We start from the raw sequence: 16725 nt of genomic DNA on the forward strand, positions 1-16725 counted from the left end.
ATCACACAATTGGTCTGTTGGTCTGATAGTCCATATGCTCTTACTTTGTTCATTAAACGACTGTGGGGAACTGTATCGAACGCCTTTCGGAAGTCAAGAAACACGGCATCTACCTGGGAAGCCGTGTCTGTGACCCTCTGAGTCTCGTGGACGAATAGCGCGAGCTGGGTTTCACACGATCGTCTTTTTCGAAACCCATGCTGATTCCTACAGAGTAGATTTCTAGTTTCCAGAAAAGTCATTGTACTCGAGCATAATACGTGTTCCAAAATTCTACAACTGATCGACGTTGGAGATATAGGTCTATAGTTCTACACATCTGTTCGATGTCCCTTCTTGAAATCGGGGATGACCTGTGCCCTTTTCCAATCCTTTGGAACGCTACGCTCTTCTAGAGACCTACGGTACAACGCTGCATTTCTTGACGCGTGTGTGTTTTTACGATGAGGCTACATTTCCTGTGTGTGGTTCAGTTAACCGTCATAATATTCGGATCAGGGGATCGGAAAAATCCTCATATCGTACGGGAACGCGTTCGGGACAGTCCAAACGCTAATGTGTGATCGAGTAACTGGCACATTTTTCTTCCTTGAAAGCAGTGTAAGTAGACATGTTCACCTAGACATGTTGGTTAACTATGCCGTTCCCCAGCTACAGCATACGCAAGACACTATCATCTTTCAGCAAAATGCTGTACCGCTTCCTTGAGCTCCAGAACACTTGCCACACATTCTGAAACATGCTGTAATTGTGCCAGTGGCATCTCTGATAAGTTTTTGCAATGTCACAATATCAGGGACTGCTGTTTTGTGACAATATCTTTCACATACCCCCAAAGAAAGAAATCTAAGGGATTAATGTCAAGCGGTCTCGGTCGCCATGAAACTGAGCCGTCTTGCCATTCCACCTGTTGGGGAAGGGTTCATTAAGCCCAGCGTTCATGAAATGTCGCGGACAAGCTGACTAGTGTGACGTCACAAGATATTTGCCAGGCCCGTATTTCTCGTGGGCCCCGTTGTCAAGCGAGTGGGACCACAACGGAAACGGGTGCGATTTCATTTCTTGCCTGACTTTTCCATCACGGGCACAGGAAGCAACTTATTCAACTTCCACTGTCGTTTCGGCCAAAGAAGCAGTACTTCTGAAACACTGTCGTTTAAGAAATGATTATGGCGTTAAAAGGAAAGAAATGTCGACTGGTGGCACCATTAGCGATGATCATCTTGGAAGCCGTTGACAATGACCATCGAGAAATCGGTTAAACTTTCATGTACCATTACTGTCCGTGGGGGTCGTCGATTACGATGGGGCGTGGAAGTACATTGAGATGCTACAGTGCAGTAGCTCAGTATCTAACAGAACAGTCAATAACTTTGTCGTATGTGTATAGAGATGGACATGATATACTGATACATCTAAAACACTGGGTGGCTACAATTAAAGGGCCACTACTCACGGGGGTCCAGTGTGGTCCGTAACAACATCGTATGGCAGCGAAACTTGGTAGATAAGCTAGTGCGTTAATGTGGGACAGATATATGTTGGAAAAAAAATTAATTCCAATTTTGGCCACTAGGTACAAAGCTGGTGCTGTACAGTATCTCGTCGATATCTCCAATGCACAAACTGAAAAAAATGTGTAAGCGGCAGTTAATACAAAAATACTCATTACGCCTTTCTCACTGTTTACATGCTGGAAAAAAATTAGTTCCAATTTTGGCCACCAGGTGCAAAGCTGGCGCTGTACAGCATCTCGTCGACGTCTCCAATGCACATACTGAAAAAACTGTGGAAGTTGCAGTTAATACAAAAATACTCATTACGCCTTACTCACTGTTTGACTTTTATATACTGGAAAAAAATTAGTTCCATTTTGGCCAACAGGAGGAATGCTGGCGCTGTACAACATCTCATCGACACCTCCAATGAACATACTGAAAAAATTGTGTAACTTGCAGTTAAAACAAAAGTCCCCATTACGCTTTTCTCACCTGTTTGACCTTTTCTCCCCATGTCCCATTCCTAATGTATTATATATGGAAACATTTCTATATATTTTCCTTACATTCACAGCGTCGGATTTGCAGCTAGTGGCCAAAACGGGTACCAATTTTTTTCAGTGTAAATCTGTTTCGTGTTAACGCATTAGAATATCTATCAAGTATCACAGATGTACGATAATTACAGAACACGTCTGTGAGTAGCTACACTTTAATTACAAGCACCTGGTACACTCATACGTAAAACAGGTAGAAGACTTCAGTTCATTAGCAGGATACTGGGAAAATACAGCCCACAATGGAGACTGATTATAAAATACTTGTGCAAACCATCTAACAGGTATGTCGTACCTACGCCAAACATGAGTAACAGGGCATACTGAACTTATTCAAAGAAAGAGATTACTAATAGTCAGAGGTTTGTGTGATCCATTGGAGAGCATTACAGAGATGCTGAAAAACATAAAGTAATAGGTGTATGCGAAAGCATACTTACAAAATTTTAATGATCTGCTTGAAGTGAAAAATCTAGTAATATACTAGAACCCCATAAGTAATGACGGCAAAGACAAGATCAGAGCAATTATACTGCGCACAGATTCGTTTAAACAATGATTCCTCCCACACTGTATCATGAATGGAATGGGAAGAAGCTCTAGTAAGTGGTACAAAGGGGAGTACCCTATGCCATACACTTCAGTGGTTTGCAGAGTATAGGTATAGACGTAAATTAATGTTCTGTAGAAACAATATCTAAATTCACACACTGATATTATGCTTTTCATACATCGGCAACATCGCTCCATTTCTCCAATATATCCAGGTTGGAATGTCAACAACATTATGTAAAGGATAAGTTGCTGCTTACTGGAAAGATGATACACTGAGTGGCAGACAGGTACAACGAAAATACAACACATACAGCTTTCTGCCAAAGCCTTCTTCAGAAACATAAAAACACACACACACACATATATTCACACAAGCGAACACGCCTCATACATACATGACCACCATCTCTGACTGCTCAAGAACTACTGGAGATAGTGGGCATACGTACGTGAGGTATGCTTGCTTCTGTAGGTGTGTGTGTGTGTGTGTGTGTGTATGTATGTATGTTTTCGTCCTTAAGAAGGGTGTGGTCTAAGGCTCAGTGTGTAAACAGTATTTTCATTGTACCTGTCTGCAACTCAACATGTCACCTTTACGGTGAGTAGTAGTCTATCCATTTCTCTGACATATAGGGTGTTAGGGGTATAAGTGTCGATATTTCTATTAATGACTGAAGACAGTGTACTGAATAACGTTACATTAGTATTTATTTTAGCTGCAGACTAATGATCATAGCTATTACGAGTAGAATCTTTATAGATTGTTTAGTACCTCCAAGCATTTATGATTTTTTCGAAACTGATAGTTTCTACTGACAGACTTACTCTATTTAGTGGCGCAGTTACGACCGTGCAGAAAGCATCAGGTAGTAAATTATGTGATGTGGTTGTGAGAAGATTGTTAGTTATAGAGAAAAAAACCTAACACATTGAAGTGGATACATATCAAGGTACCAGCTGTCACAATATCTGCACCTATAACCCTAACACACTGTAATTTTATATGGCGTTACTGGTTGTTGGATGTAAGTGATCGCTGCTTTTCACACATCTTGTCGAATGATGTCGTTGTTCTTGTGGTCTTTGATGCAGTTCTCCACGCTAGTATATTTCGTTCAAATCTCTTAACCTCTGCACAACTAGTGCGACCTAAATCCAATTTGACTTCTATAGCGTGTTCGGTGGTCTCCCTTTACAAGCTTTGCCCACAGTGTTCTGACAGTTACCAATTTAATTATTCCTTGCTGTCTCAGAATGTTTCTCAACCTATCCTTTCTTTTAGTCACGTTCTAGGAACTATATTCCGTTTAATATAGGTTTAGTGTAGTAATTAATTGTTAATCATTTCTATAATTTCTTTTACATCAAAAACAATGAAAATCTTAGAATTTTTTAAATAATTTTTTGACAGGACATGTGGTAATTTCCAAGAATGTTTGCCTATCGAAGCCGCGGGCTTCAAACGATAGATATCGAACGTGCGATTCTACATCGATCACGCGACTGTGGTAGCGGGCGTTATGAGCATGTTTGTGGTCACTACAGCTACGACAAAAATAGAGATTTACTAAAATAGTTGTATTTACAAAAGAAACGACTTATCTCACTCATCGTCGACGTTATCATCATGTGAAAGTCCATTTGATGTGTATGCTACGGGAAGCATCCGCTTTTTGCCGTAACCAGGGTAGACTCTGTCAATGTCACACAAAAATGTGGGTAGAGTGTCACATTTCCGACAATAATTCAAACAATTTCCTACATTATATAAGCATGGAATTAGATTCTTCCACGTGAGGCAATAGGCAGAAGAAACGTCTAGAAAAGTAAACATCCCGCTCACTACCGTCATAAATCGTTTGTATTTTCCTAGCATCTCACAAATAATTTATCATAACGCCCGCCACCACAGTCGCGTAATCGATGTAGAATCGCACGTTCGATATCTATCGTTTGGAGCCCGCGGCTTCGATGGGCAAACATTCTTGGAAATTAGGTAATTTCCAATTACGTGAGATATCTAATAGAACAAGTGGATAAGAATAACATTTTCATTTTCCAAGCCTAAAAACTATTTTCTTCAGATGAGAAAACACCTTTTTTGATATATTTAAAATTTGATTTATCATAAATAACGATTTTTATATCCAAAATTTCGGAATCATCAATATCACTATCGCGATTTATCTCTACCCGTGTAGCAAAACTTGTGAACCGTCCTCGTACACTGTGCCTCCTGGGCAGAAAAATTTTGTCTGCACCACAGTGACCCGCCGGGAAAGTGTGAATTTCCTCGAATGTGTCGAAACCGCACTGTTGTTGCCTGGCTAAGGGCAACTTTGAAAATCAACCGTTTTTTATGCTCCATAAGACGGACTGATGCTGGCGTATCTGGGGAGAATCGTCCCAGATGTAATTCTCTGCAGGCTGTGCAGGAAGCATCATGAGTGGTAGCGACAGAGTTGAGAGCTAAGGAATGTTCTTCTGGCAACCATTCGATCGATTTGCTCACGAATCAAAATCTGTTAATATTCTGCGTCTAAGTATACAATTTACTTAAAAATTGTTTACAGTTAATTAAAATGCAAATAATTTCTCCTCCACGAGTTACCTTTCCAAATAACTGCTGTAGACCCCTCAGTTGTTTGGTTGCTAGGCGCGCTTCAGTCCGGAACCGCGCTGCTGCTACGGTCGCAGGTTTGAATCCTGCCTCAGGCATGGATGTGTGTGATGTCCTTAGGTTAGTTAGGTTTAAGTAGTTCTAAGTCTAGGGGACAGATGTTAAGTCTCATAGTGCTCAGAACCGTTTGAATTTTTATTTGGTTGCTACTCGAAATCTTGTAGAAAATAAATTATTGAAGGAAACAACATTTCTATTTTAAGCTGGACTTGAAAACTACTTCAATAGTTGAACAAGTAAACTAGCAAATTTAATCAGATCTTGCTGACAGTTTAAGTGTTGGTGATGATGGTGTTTGGTTTGTGGGGCGCTCAACTGAGAACTGCGCGGTCATCGGCGCCCGTACGAAGTCCCAATTTTTACACAGCCTAATTTTTGTACACAGGCCAATCTAGCCACTCACAAATGATGATGATGATGATGATGAAATGACGAGGACAACACAAACACCCAGTCCCCGGCCAGAGAAAATCCCCAACCCGGCCGGCAGTTTAGGTGTATCCGTTCCGATTAAGCAAATTAACGAACAGAGGCACAGTTTGGTCACTTCTCTACGACCTCTGTCAAAGAGTAGATAATTTAAAAGTTACTGTTAGCGAAAGGTATTTGCAGCATCTTTACTGCACAGTAAAGGCACCGAGTATCGTTCATGCTGTGTTATCGTAAACGACGCGATATTTCCACATCTTTGTCAATAACCACACGTTGCATGACTGTGAGCAGGGTGTAAATATCGCTGCAACGTCTTCAGTACAAATTAAACAAAGACAAACGATGACCATTTATTATGTTCAGCTGTGTTGCATACCCATCTTCAGTTTCTTGGCACTTTTCAGATAAACTCACACGAACTTATTTCAAATAGTCTGTTATCTGCTGAAATTTTGTCTCTCTGAGAATAAGCACGCAAGTTGACTCCAGCTTCAATACAACTACAAATCACAATAGAATAATCTTTAATTGTGTGGGCCTGGAATTAACAAAAAAGGATGCTATTTGGAGTTGTTGTGGGACATTATAACAGTTCGGGCAGAATCTCCTTCAAGATAGCCAGAGGGTCACGTACTTCGGTTTATCAGCGAGGAAATGGTGAACGTCCGTTACTTGTGTTTTAATAGTTTTAGAGGTACGTTCCAGTATTCAAATCTCCGACTACTAGATTTGTATAAAATGATGCGTGCACACGGAGTGTGTTTCAGGCTGATGCAGACAAGCATCGTGGTACTCTGTTACACCCACACAAACCACAACCTGCGCATAAAATTACCACAGGCTGCTAGACTGTCTTGCGTAACCGGTCGTATCAATGTCCGCTTTCTGGCCTTGGGCGTCCAGCCTCTCGTCTAGGGTCCTGCTGGCATATAACAAGTGCCGTTGAAGGTACTGCGTGTTTCAGGTTGTTTCCCGTCGGCCTTCTCTCCAAAAGTAAAGCTGCCAGCAGTTTTAGCCGCCCTCAATAACTCAGCAGATCAGTGGAAACTAAGCTCAGGAAAATACAAAAGAAGGAGTGCCATGAATCCATGACCGAGCGAGGTGGCGCAGTGGTTAGCACACTGGACTCGCATTCGGGAGGACGACGGTTCAATCCCGTCTCCAGCCATCCTGATTTAGGTTTTCCGTGATTTCCCTAAATCGTTTCAGGCAAATGCCGGGATGGTTCCTTTGAAAGGGCTCGGCCGATTTCCTTCCCAATCCTTCCCTAACCCGAGCTTGCGCTCCGTCTCTAATGACCTCGTTGTCGACGGGACGTTAAACACTAACCACCACCACCACCATGAATCCATGATACTCGGAACCTCACAGTGCTGTTGTTGAACTTGCACTTTTATCAGTTGTCAGCGAATACACTGCATACCTCAGCCGTGATCGGCAGCAGCGACATCGCAGGATTTCTGGTCTAAGTGAGATGAGTATAGGTGCCGAACATTTGTTTTGCTGATAGGATTCGTGTTGCTAAACAATCCATTACAAAATGTGTCTAATATGATAATAGAATAGTAACGTATCATAGGTTTCCTTGTCGTAAATACTGCTTCACATGGCGTGTTGGTGTGGAAGAAGTTTAATATCAATAAATATATGCGTCCAGCGACAGAATTAGACAACACTTTTTTATTCAGGAACACAAAATACAGCTCTTTCTGATGATCATGTGATAGAGCGCTCGTCTTTATTGACAACAGTGACACCATTTGTGTGACGTAAGGCTGAAAATAGAAGAAAAATATTTTTACTGGCTTTCAAAATAATCCCCATTTGATAAATGTTTTTTCAATGCTTATAGCGTTCCTGAGAATTGCCTCTTCTTGAAATCGATCTAATTATTGAGACCACACGTCTCTGGAATATGTGTTGAAGTTGGCTGCAAACAGTAATCCACTGTGATCGTGACTGTTGTCTACTCTCTTCTGGATCCAACCGGCAGCACCCCGTCTTAGCCCTTGTATTTTTATAGTTTGCAGAAACGCCGGATGTTGGCATTAGTGACGGATCACTACTGTCTTCGTCCATGTCAACTCCGCTCGCCAGCCAGTTTCCACAGCTTAAAAGGAGAACAGATTTTACACTGAACTACAACATTGTCAGTGACTCTGTTAACGGTGTTCTTGTTATTCTCCAGTTGTATAAATCCTCCGCATTTGTGCCTCGCTATGTGACGCTGATGTTTACGTTCTATGCGAAAGACGTTCATCAGCAAGCTATCCACCCTCGGAGTAGTCGAAATAATTGTAAATTACTTTCTTCTCTGTTTCTGCTCCAACAACGGGTAATTCTCTATCGCCCTTTTCTTTCTCCAAATCTTGTTTTATGTGAAGCTCTACTGCACATTCACGCGAGTGCAATATTACATCGACTGGATGTAACAAAGAAATCTCCTTATAGTGTTGGACCATTTATAACATTTTTTAACACACTTTGTACAATCGTTATAACAGAATTGAGTTCTAGTTAAATTTCTTCTCCCTGATACGCTTTCAGTAACTACAAAATGGTTTTTGTAGACAGTGCTGAATAGCTTCACGTATTCAAAGAACGATGTTGTAGAACTACAGACAATTACATAGTTTCCGCCAAGAGGCCATCTTCAAATGACGAATTAACACTACATTAAGTGTAAGGAAGTTTCATTCGTGCCAAATACGGTATCTTCAGCATGTGGGGTTGGAGCAAGTGCGTAACTTTTTTGGAATTACAATAATAGTTACGAAAACCGTCTGAAGTTGCATTGGAAGAACGTTTATTTATTAACGACCGGTTTTTGACTGCTTCTCCATTATCAGATCAGCCAAGTCTTGTGTTACAAGTAAACTACTGGCCATGAAGTGTCGTAGTACGAGGCGGAGTTCCCCTGTCGACTGTGGGCAGAGTTGTGTGATATGGGCGAAAGACGACACGGCAGGTGAACAGCTCGTGTGTTACCATGAATCTGGCAATGACTTTCTCTTTCGTATTATGACGGGGAATCAAACGTGGGTCCACCATTACACGCCCGAATCGAAGGCCGCATCCATGGAGTTGAAACATCCGTCATCACCTGTCCGAAAGAAGTTCAAAAGCACTCCGTCTGCAGGTAAAGTGCTACTCACCGTTTTCTGGGACGCCAAAGGAGTTTTGCTTCTGGACTTTCTGGAGGATGCAACCATCAATGCTGCGAGGTACTGTGCCACTCTGTCGAAACTGAAAGAGGTGATTCAGACAAAGCGGCCTGGCCTTCTCAGATCTGGCGTTCTGATGTTGGATGACAATGCGAGACCACACACGGCGACGGCAACGCAAAACCATATTGCAACTCTTGGTTGGGAGCGCCTACGCCATCTGCCTTACAGTCCGGATCTCGCACCAAGTGACTTCCATCCGTTTCCTGCTTTGATGAAGAAGACCCTCGGCTGAAGGCGCCTTGGCGGCAATGCTGACTTCAATCACGCCGTTCAACGCTTCTTCCGTATGCAACGCCCTGATTTTTTCCTGGAAGGCTTTTTGTAGCTTATAAAGCGGTATGACAAATGTCTCAATGCACTTGGAAATTATGTAGAAAAATAAAGATGTGTCTTATCTTTAATGTCTCATTCTCTTTTTTTTTTCCTTTCACACACAACTCTGACCACAGTCGACAGGGGAAACTTATTTTCCAACTCCCTCGCGTAGAAAAGTTGGCCTCTACATATGCTCGTCGCTATTTGTCGGCTAAGACGGTTTTCATAACGAATCAGGGCCGTTTCTACCATTAGGCAAGACTAGGCGGCCACCTAAGGCTGCCAAATTTTAGGGGTGGCAAAGGACGGAACAAGATTAATTTCAAATCAAACAGCGAAAAAACTGAACAAATGAAGACAAAAAATGAAAGTGAGGAAAAATTAAAACACCGAATTGTTTTAAAAAGCATACGGAAGAGTTAGTTAATAAATAATAAAGTAAACATACTGTATTACCTCTACCCACCTCCAAACTAAAGGAGGCGCTAACGATTACATTACGCCATCTCTGGCCCCCTGACCGACGCGTAGGAAGAATCCCATCTCTGCTACATGACAATAGGGGTCAGTCTGTAGACTTTTAACACAATGATTCCTCCGATCATCACTTGCAGACCACGGGTACCATTCACTGAATACTGGCCCCGATTGTCATTGTAGCACAGTGGGATTCTTCCTACACGTAGGTAAGGGGGCCAGGAGAGGGCATAATGTAGCTCTGAAACTGGTTGCTAAAAATAAAATAACAACACGAATTATAAATGGTTGATTTGGATTTGACATTTTATAACGAAGAGCCGAGGTCCCGCAAACATCTGTATAAGGATGGAATTACAGAGACTTGATTCATCTCCGTCGGGCGCTGGAGCGGGGCACGTGCGCTGGCTTGGCGAATTTCAGCAAAGAATTTATGAACTGTATCATGATTGTTCAGAAAACGTAGAAAACGTACGATGAATCCAGTAAACGTACGATGAATCTGAGCGATACTTTTCATATGAAATAAATATAAAATAAGAATAAAATACTGTAATTCAGAGTATTACTTGGGGTAAATTTTAAATGTTACTCATAGGGGCAAAAAATGGTTCAAATGGGTCTAAGCACTATGAGACTTAACATCTGAGGTCATCAGTCCCCTTGACTTAGAACTAATTAAACCTAACTAACCTAAGGGCATCACACACGTCCATGCCCGAGGCAGGATTCGAACTTGTGACCGTTGCAGCAGCGCGGTTCCGGACTGAAGCGTCTAGAACCACTCTGCCACAGCGGCCGGCCTCATAGGGACAGCACATAATAACAAAGCTACATCTGATCTTGTACTGGAATTTCACTGTGATTCTGTAAAAGAAAAAAACCTGAACCCAAACATTTGCTATACAGGAGAAGGTAACATTGCTTGAAGGAACAGTTCAATGAAAAAATGAACTTATCAAAAGTATTTTTTTCTTCTTTTTTATTTAGGATTCAACGACCACCGTGAACATTTCAATGGTCTATAATGATTCTCGCCCCTAATTTAGGGACAAACACAACATCCTTGGCTCACTGGGCTTCGAACCCGGATCCATCTCGGACAAGTGAACAGAGGCCAATCGCTTGGACCACTGTGGCACCGGGGGTGGCTAATAAAAGTTGCAGCACTCTCTACAGATAATGCAAACAAGGCGTTATTTATTTATTTAATCGCAATAAAGTGGATACTGAAAATATTGAATTTGTTTCTCATTCCAAAAATATTTCAAATAAAACAGAAACAAAATAACACCAAGATTATCCAGTTGATGCACTTTGGTGCTTCGGTATGCCTTCTATCAGGATACCATAATTTCTAAGTTCAAGGAAAAATTCTTTCGCACCACCTTTAATAGTCCATTTCCTTACAAAAATAAAGTAAGACGTTGTTGCCAAATTTGATTGCAGTGGTACATCCAGTTGAGTTCAAGTTTAAAATGTCCAGTACATTCTTCCTATTTAAATTGTTATCGTAAATTTCAAAAATTGAAGAAAAAAATAAGAAATTAAGGACATTTGTTGTCCTCTATCAGTTTTAAAGGAACTGAGGACAATACATACCAACCGAGGACTGTTTCCAGAAAATAAGGACGCCTGGTCACCTTAGTTCAGTGGTTCTGGAGCGGGGGATGTTGGGGACCGATGATAGTAAAAAAGAGGGGACGCCTAGGGCGGCGAAACACCTAGCAACGGCTCTATAACGGATATTGTAAATGCGTAATTGTTTTTAGCTGCAGCATCTGTCTCTTGGAGACAGTCGCTTGAGTGAAACTCATTGTCATTACAACAGCTTTCGGTGATCCTATAATGCAGTTCTTTAACCACAAAAGAGTGTAGCAAATCAGTCTGCCTCTTTCTTGGAGAAGGTAAAGGGGGAAAATCTCTGTGCATGCTATAATACCCTAACGGGGAAAAAAATCGCAACAACAAAAAATAGTTAATGTAGAGTAACTAAATTTCTGGAATACGTTTGTCTAGGTAATATGTTTAAGTGATTAACACTGCAAGATCACAGGTTAGTATAAGCGCGAGATAAATACGAAATACTGGTACATTAATAACCGGTGTAGCCGCCAGAATGTAGAATATAAGCATACAAATGTGCATGCATTGTATTGCACAAGTGCCGGATATCAGTTTGTGGGTAGGAGTTCCATGCCTGTTGCACTTGGTCGGTCAATACAGGGACGGTTAATGCTGTTTGTGGGTGAAGTTGGAATTGTCGTCCGACGATGTCCCATGCGTGCTCGATTGGAGACAGATCTGGTGATCGAGTAGCCCAAGGAAACATGTTGACTCTCCGAAGAGCATGATGAGTTACAACAGCACTAAGTGGACGAGCGTTATCTTGTTGGATAACACCCACTCGAATGCTGTCCACGAATGGCTGCACAACAGGTCGAATGACCATACTGACGTACAAATTTGCAGTCAGGGTACGTGGAACAACCACGAGAGGGCTCCCGCCGTCATACGAAATCGCACACCGGACCATAACTCCTAATGTAGGTGCAGTGTGTGTAACACGTAGACCCGTTGGTTGCAGGCTTTCAACAGACCTCGTTCTAACTGCCATTACTGGCAAGGAGGTAGAATCAGCCATCATCAGAAAACACAACAGACTTTCATCCTGCCCTCCAATGGGCTCTCGCTTGACACCACTGTAGTCACTAACGGCGGCGGTTTGTGGTCAGTGAAATGCACACTGCAGGGCATCGGAGCTGACATTTGTAACAATTCATTGTGTGACTGTAGTGCCAACTGCTGCTCAAACTGCTGTTGCAGATGCAGTACGATACGCCAAAGCCCCACGCCGAACACAATGGTCGTTTCTGTCGGTAGTGCCACTTAGCCGCCCAGGACCCAGTCTTCTTGCGACCGTACAATTCCCGCCACCACTCCTGCCAGCAGTCATGTACAGTGGCTACATTTCTGCCAAGTCTTTCTGCAGTACCGCAGAAGGAACATCCAACTTCTCGTAACCCTATTACGCGATCTCGTTCGAACTCCGTGAGGTGTTGACAATGGCGTCTTTGTCGCCTTACAGGTATTCTTGAGTAACGCAACTCACCACGTCCAATCTCAAGCACCGTTACAGTGCTTATTTAAAGTAAATCTGATTTGCATTCTCATAGTGGCGCCTCAAACGTCACTCTTATGCGACTGATGCGAAATCCAAATAGGCATCATCTTTCAGATGTAGAAATATGCCTGCCATCTTTCATGCACGTCACGCAAGTCCTTCTTGGTGTTGCAATTTTTTCCCGTCAGTGTATTAAATGTCTTATTTTCGCTATCATCACAGCTGCGGTATGCGGGAGGTAGAAGAATTAGTGTAGATTGCTCACTCAGAACCTGTTTTTACAATTTTTCCTACAGATATAAAAATTTATAGCGCCATACTTGATTGTTTTCGATGTTGTTGTTGTTGTGGCCTCCAGAGTGGTTCGATAGAACTCTATACTATTATTTTCTGGTCAAGCCTCTTCATATCCGCTCAACTACCGTAACTGAGGCTGTGCATCCTCCTGAACTTGTGCCCCGGGCATGGATGTGTGTGATGTCCTCAGGTTAGTTAGGTTTAAGTAGTTCAAAGTTCTGGGGGACTGATGACCATAGATGTCCCATAGTGCTCAGAGCCTCCTGAACTTGCTTACTTGATCTTTCTGTACAATTTTTACCCCTACACGCTTTCCTCCATAACAAAGTCGACTATTCTCTGATGCCTCAGGGTATGTCCTATCAACCGATCCCTTCTTTTAGTCGAGTTGAGCCGTAATGCTGTTCTCTTTCCAATTCTGTCTAGTACCTCTTCATGAGTTACTAACTCTACACTTCCAGTCTTCAGTGGCATTCTGTAAAGTATGTTTCAAAAACTTTTATCCTCTTCTTGTCTGTACCGTTTATCATCCATTGTTCACTTCCATACACGCTTTTGCATCACATAAATACCTTCTGTAAAAATGTAACGTCAAATTTATTTTACATGTTTCAATATTTCTCTTTTTGAGAAACACTTTTCTTGCTATTATCAGTCTCAGTTGTATTTATTATTTAATTCGGCCGTAGACAGTTATTTTTCTGCCCAAATAATAAAACTCGTCTAGGATTATCAGTGTGTCCCTTCCATACGTAGTTCCCGTACAAATGCCTGATTTGATTCAATTCCATTATATTACTTTTGTTGATATTCATCTTGTTGTTGTTGTTGTTGTGGTCTTCAGTCCTGAGACTGGTTTGATGCAGCTCTCCATGCTACTCTATCCTGTGCAAGATTCTTCATCTCCCAGTATCTACTGCAACCTACATCTTTCTGAATCTGCTTAGTGTATTCATCTCTTGGTCTCCCTCTACGATTTTTGCCCTCCACACTGCCCTCCAATGCTAAATTTGTGATCCCTTGATGCCTCAAAACATGTCCTACCAACCGATCCCTTCTTCTAGTCAAGTTGTGCCACAAACTTCTCTTCTCCCCAATCCTATTCAATACCTCCTCATTAGTTATGTGATCTACCCACCTTATCTTCAGCATTCTTCTGTAGCACCACATTTCGAAAGCTTCTATTCTCTTCTTGTCCAAACTAGTTATCGTCCATGTTTCACTTCCATACATGGCTACACTCCATACAAATACTTTCAGAAACGACTTCCTGACACTTAAATCTATACTCGATGTTAACAAATTCCTCTTCTTGAGAAACGCTTTCCTTGCCATTGCCAGTCTACATTTTATATCCTCTCTACTTCGACCATCATCGGTTATTTTACTCCCTAAATAGCAAAACTCCTTTACTACTTTAAGTGTCTCATTTCCTAATCTAATTCCCTCAGCATCACCCGACTTAATTCGACTACATTCCATTATCCTCGTTTTGCTTTTGTTGATGTTCATCTTATATCCTCCTTTCAAGACACTGTCCATTCCGTTCAACTGCTCTTCCAAGTCCTTTGCTGTCTCTGACAGAATTACAATGTCATCGGCGAACCTCAAAGTTTTTACTTCTTCTCCATGAATTTTAATACCTACTCCGAATTTTTCTTTTGTTTCCTTTACTGCTTGCTCAATATACAGATTGAATAACATCGGGAAGAGGCTACAACCCTGTCTTACTCCTTTCCCAACCACTGCTTCCCTTTCATGCCCCTCGACTCTTATAACTGCCATCTGGTTTCTGTACAAACTGTAAATAGCCTTTCGCTCCCTGTATTTTACTCCTGCCACCTTCAGAATTTGAAAGAGAGTATTCCAGTTAACATTGTCAAAAGCTTTCTCTAAGTCTACAAATGCTAGAAACGTAGGTTTGCCTTTTCTTAATCTTTCTTCTAAGATAAGTCGTAAGGTTAGTATTGCCTCACGTGTTCCAACATTTCTACGGAATCCAAACTCATCTTCCCCGAGGTCGGCTTCTACCAGTTTTTCCATTCGTCTGTAAAGAATTCGCGTTAGTATTTTGCAGCTGTGACTTATTAAACTGATAGTTCGGTAATTTTCACATATGTCAACACCTGCTTTCTTTGGGATTGGAATTATTATATTCTTCTTGAAGTCTGAGGGTATTTCGCCTGTCTCATACATCGTGCTCACCAGATGGTAGAGTTTTGTCATGACTGGCTCTCCCGAGGCCATCAGTAGTTCAAATGGAATGTTGTCTACTCCCGGGGCCTTGTTTCGACTCAGGTCTTTCAGTGCTCTGTCAAACTCTTCACGCAGTATCTTATCTCCCATTTCGTCTTCATCTACATCCTCTTCCATTTCCATAATATTGTCCTCAAGTACATCGCCCTTGTATAAACCCTCTATATACTCCTTCCACCTTTCTGCCTTCCCTTCTTTGCTTAGAACTGGGTTGCCATCTGAGCTCTTGATATTCATACAAGTGGTTCTCTTCTCTCCAAAGGTCTCTTTAATTTTCCTGTAGGCAGTATCTATCTTACCCCTAGTGAGATAAGCCTCTACATCCTTACATTTGTCCTCTAGCCATCCCTGCTTAGCCATTTTGCACTTCCTGTCGATCTCATTTTTGAGACGTCTGTATTCCTTTTTGCCTGCTTCATTTACTGCATTTTTGTATTTTCTCCTTTCATCAATTAAATTCAATATTTCTTCTGTTACCCAAGGATTTCTATTAGCCCTCGTCTTTTTACCTACTTGATCCTCTGCTGCCTTCACTACTTCATCCCTCAGAGCTACCCATTCTTCTTCTACTGTATTTCTTTCCCCCATTCCTGTCAATTGTTCCCTTATGCTCTCCCTGAAACTCTCTACAACCTCTGGTTCTTTTAGTTTATCCAGGTCCCATCTCATTAAATTCCCACCTTTTTGCAGTTTCTTCAGTTTCAATCTGCAGTTCATAACCAATAGGTTGTGGTCAGAATCCACATCTGCCCCAGGAAATGTCTTACAATTTAAAACCTGGTTCCTAAATCTCTGTCTTACCATTATATAATCTATCTGATACCTACTAGTATCTCCAGGATTCTTCCAGGTATACAACCTTCTTTTATGATTCTTGAACCAAGTTCGATAGAACTCTATATTATTATTTTCTGGTCAAGCCTCTTCATATCCGCTCAACTACCGTAACTGAGGCTGTGCATCCTCCTGAACTTGTGCCCCAGGCATAGATGTGTGTGATGTCCTCAGGTTAGTTAGGTTTAAGTAGTTCAAAGTTCTGGGGGACTGATGACCATAGATGTCCCATAGTGCTCAGAGCCTCCTGAACTTGCTTACTTGATCTTTCTGTACAATTTTTACCCCTACACGCTTTCCTCCATAACAAAGTCGACTATTCTCTGATGCCTCAGGATATGTCCTATCAACCGATCCCTTCATTTAGTCGAGTTGAGCCGTAATGCTGTTCTCTTTCCAATTCTGTCTAGTACCTCTTCATGAGTTACTAACTCTACACTTCCAGTCTTCAGTGGCATTCCGTAAAGTATGT

Source organism: Schistocerca cancellata, chromosome 1, assembly GCF_023864275.1.
Source record: "Schistocerca cancellata isolate TAMUIC-IGC-003103 chromosome 1, iqSchCanc2.1, whole genome shotgun sequence".
Taxonomy (NCBI): Eukaryota; Metazoa; Arthropoda; class Insecta; order Orthoptera; family Acrididae; genus Schistocerca; species Schistocerca cancellata.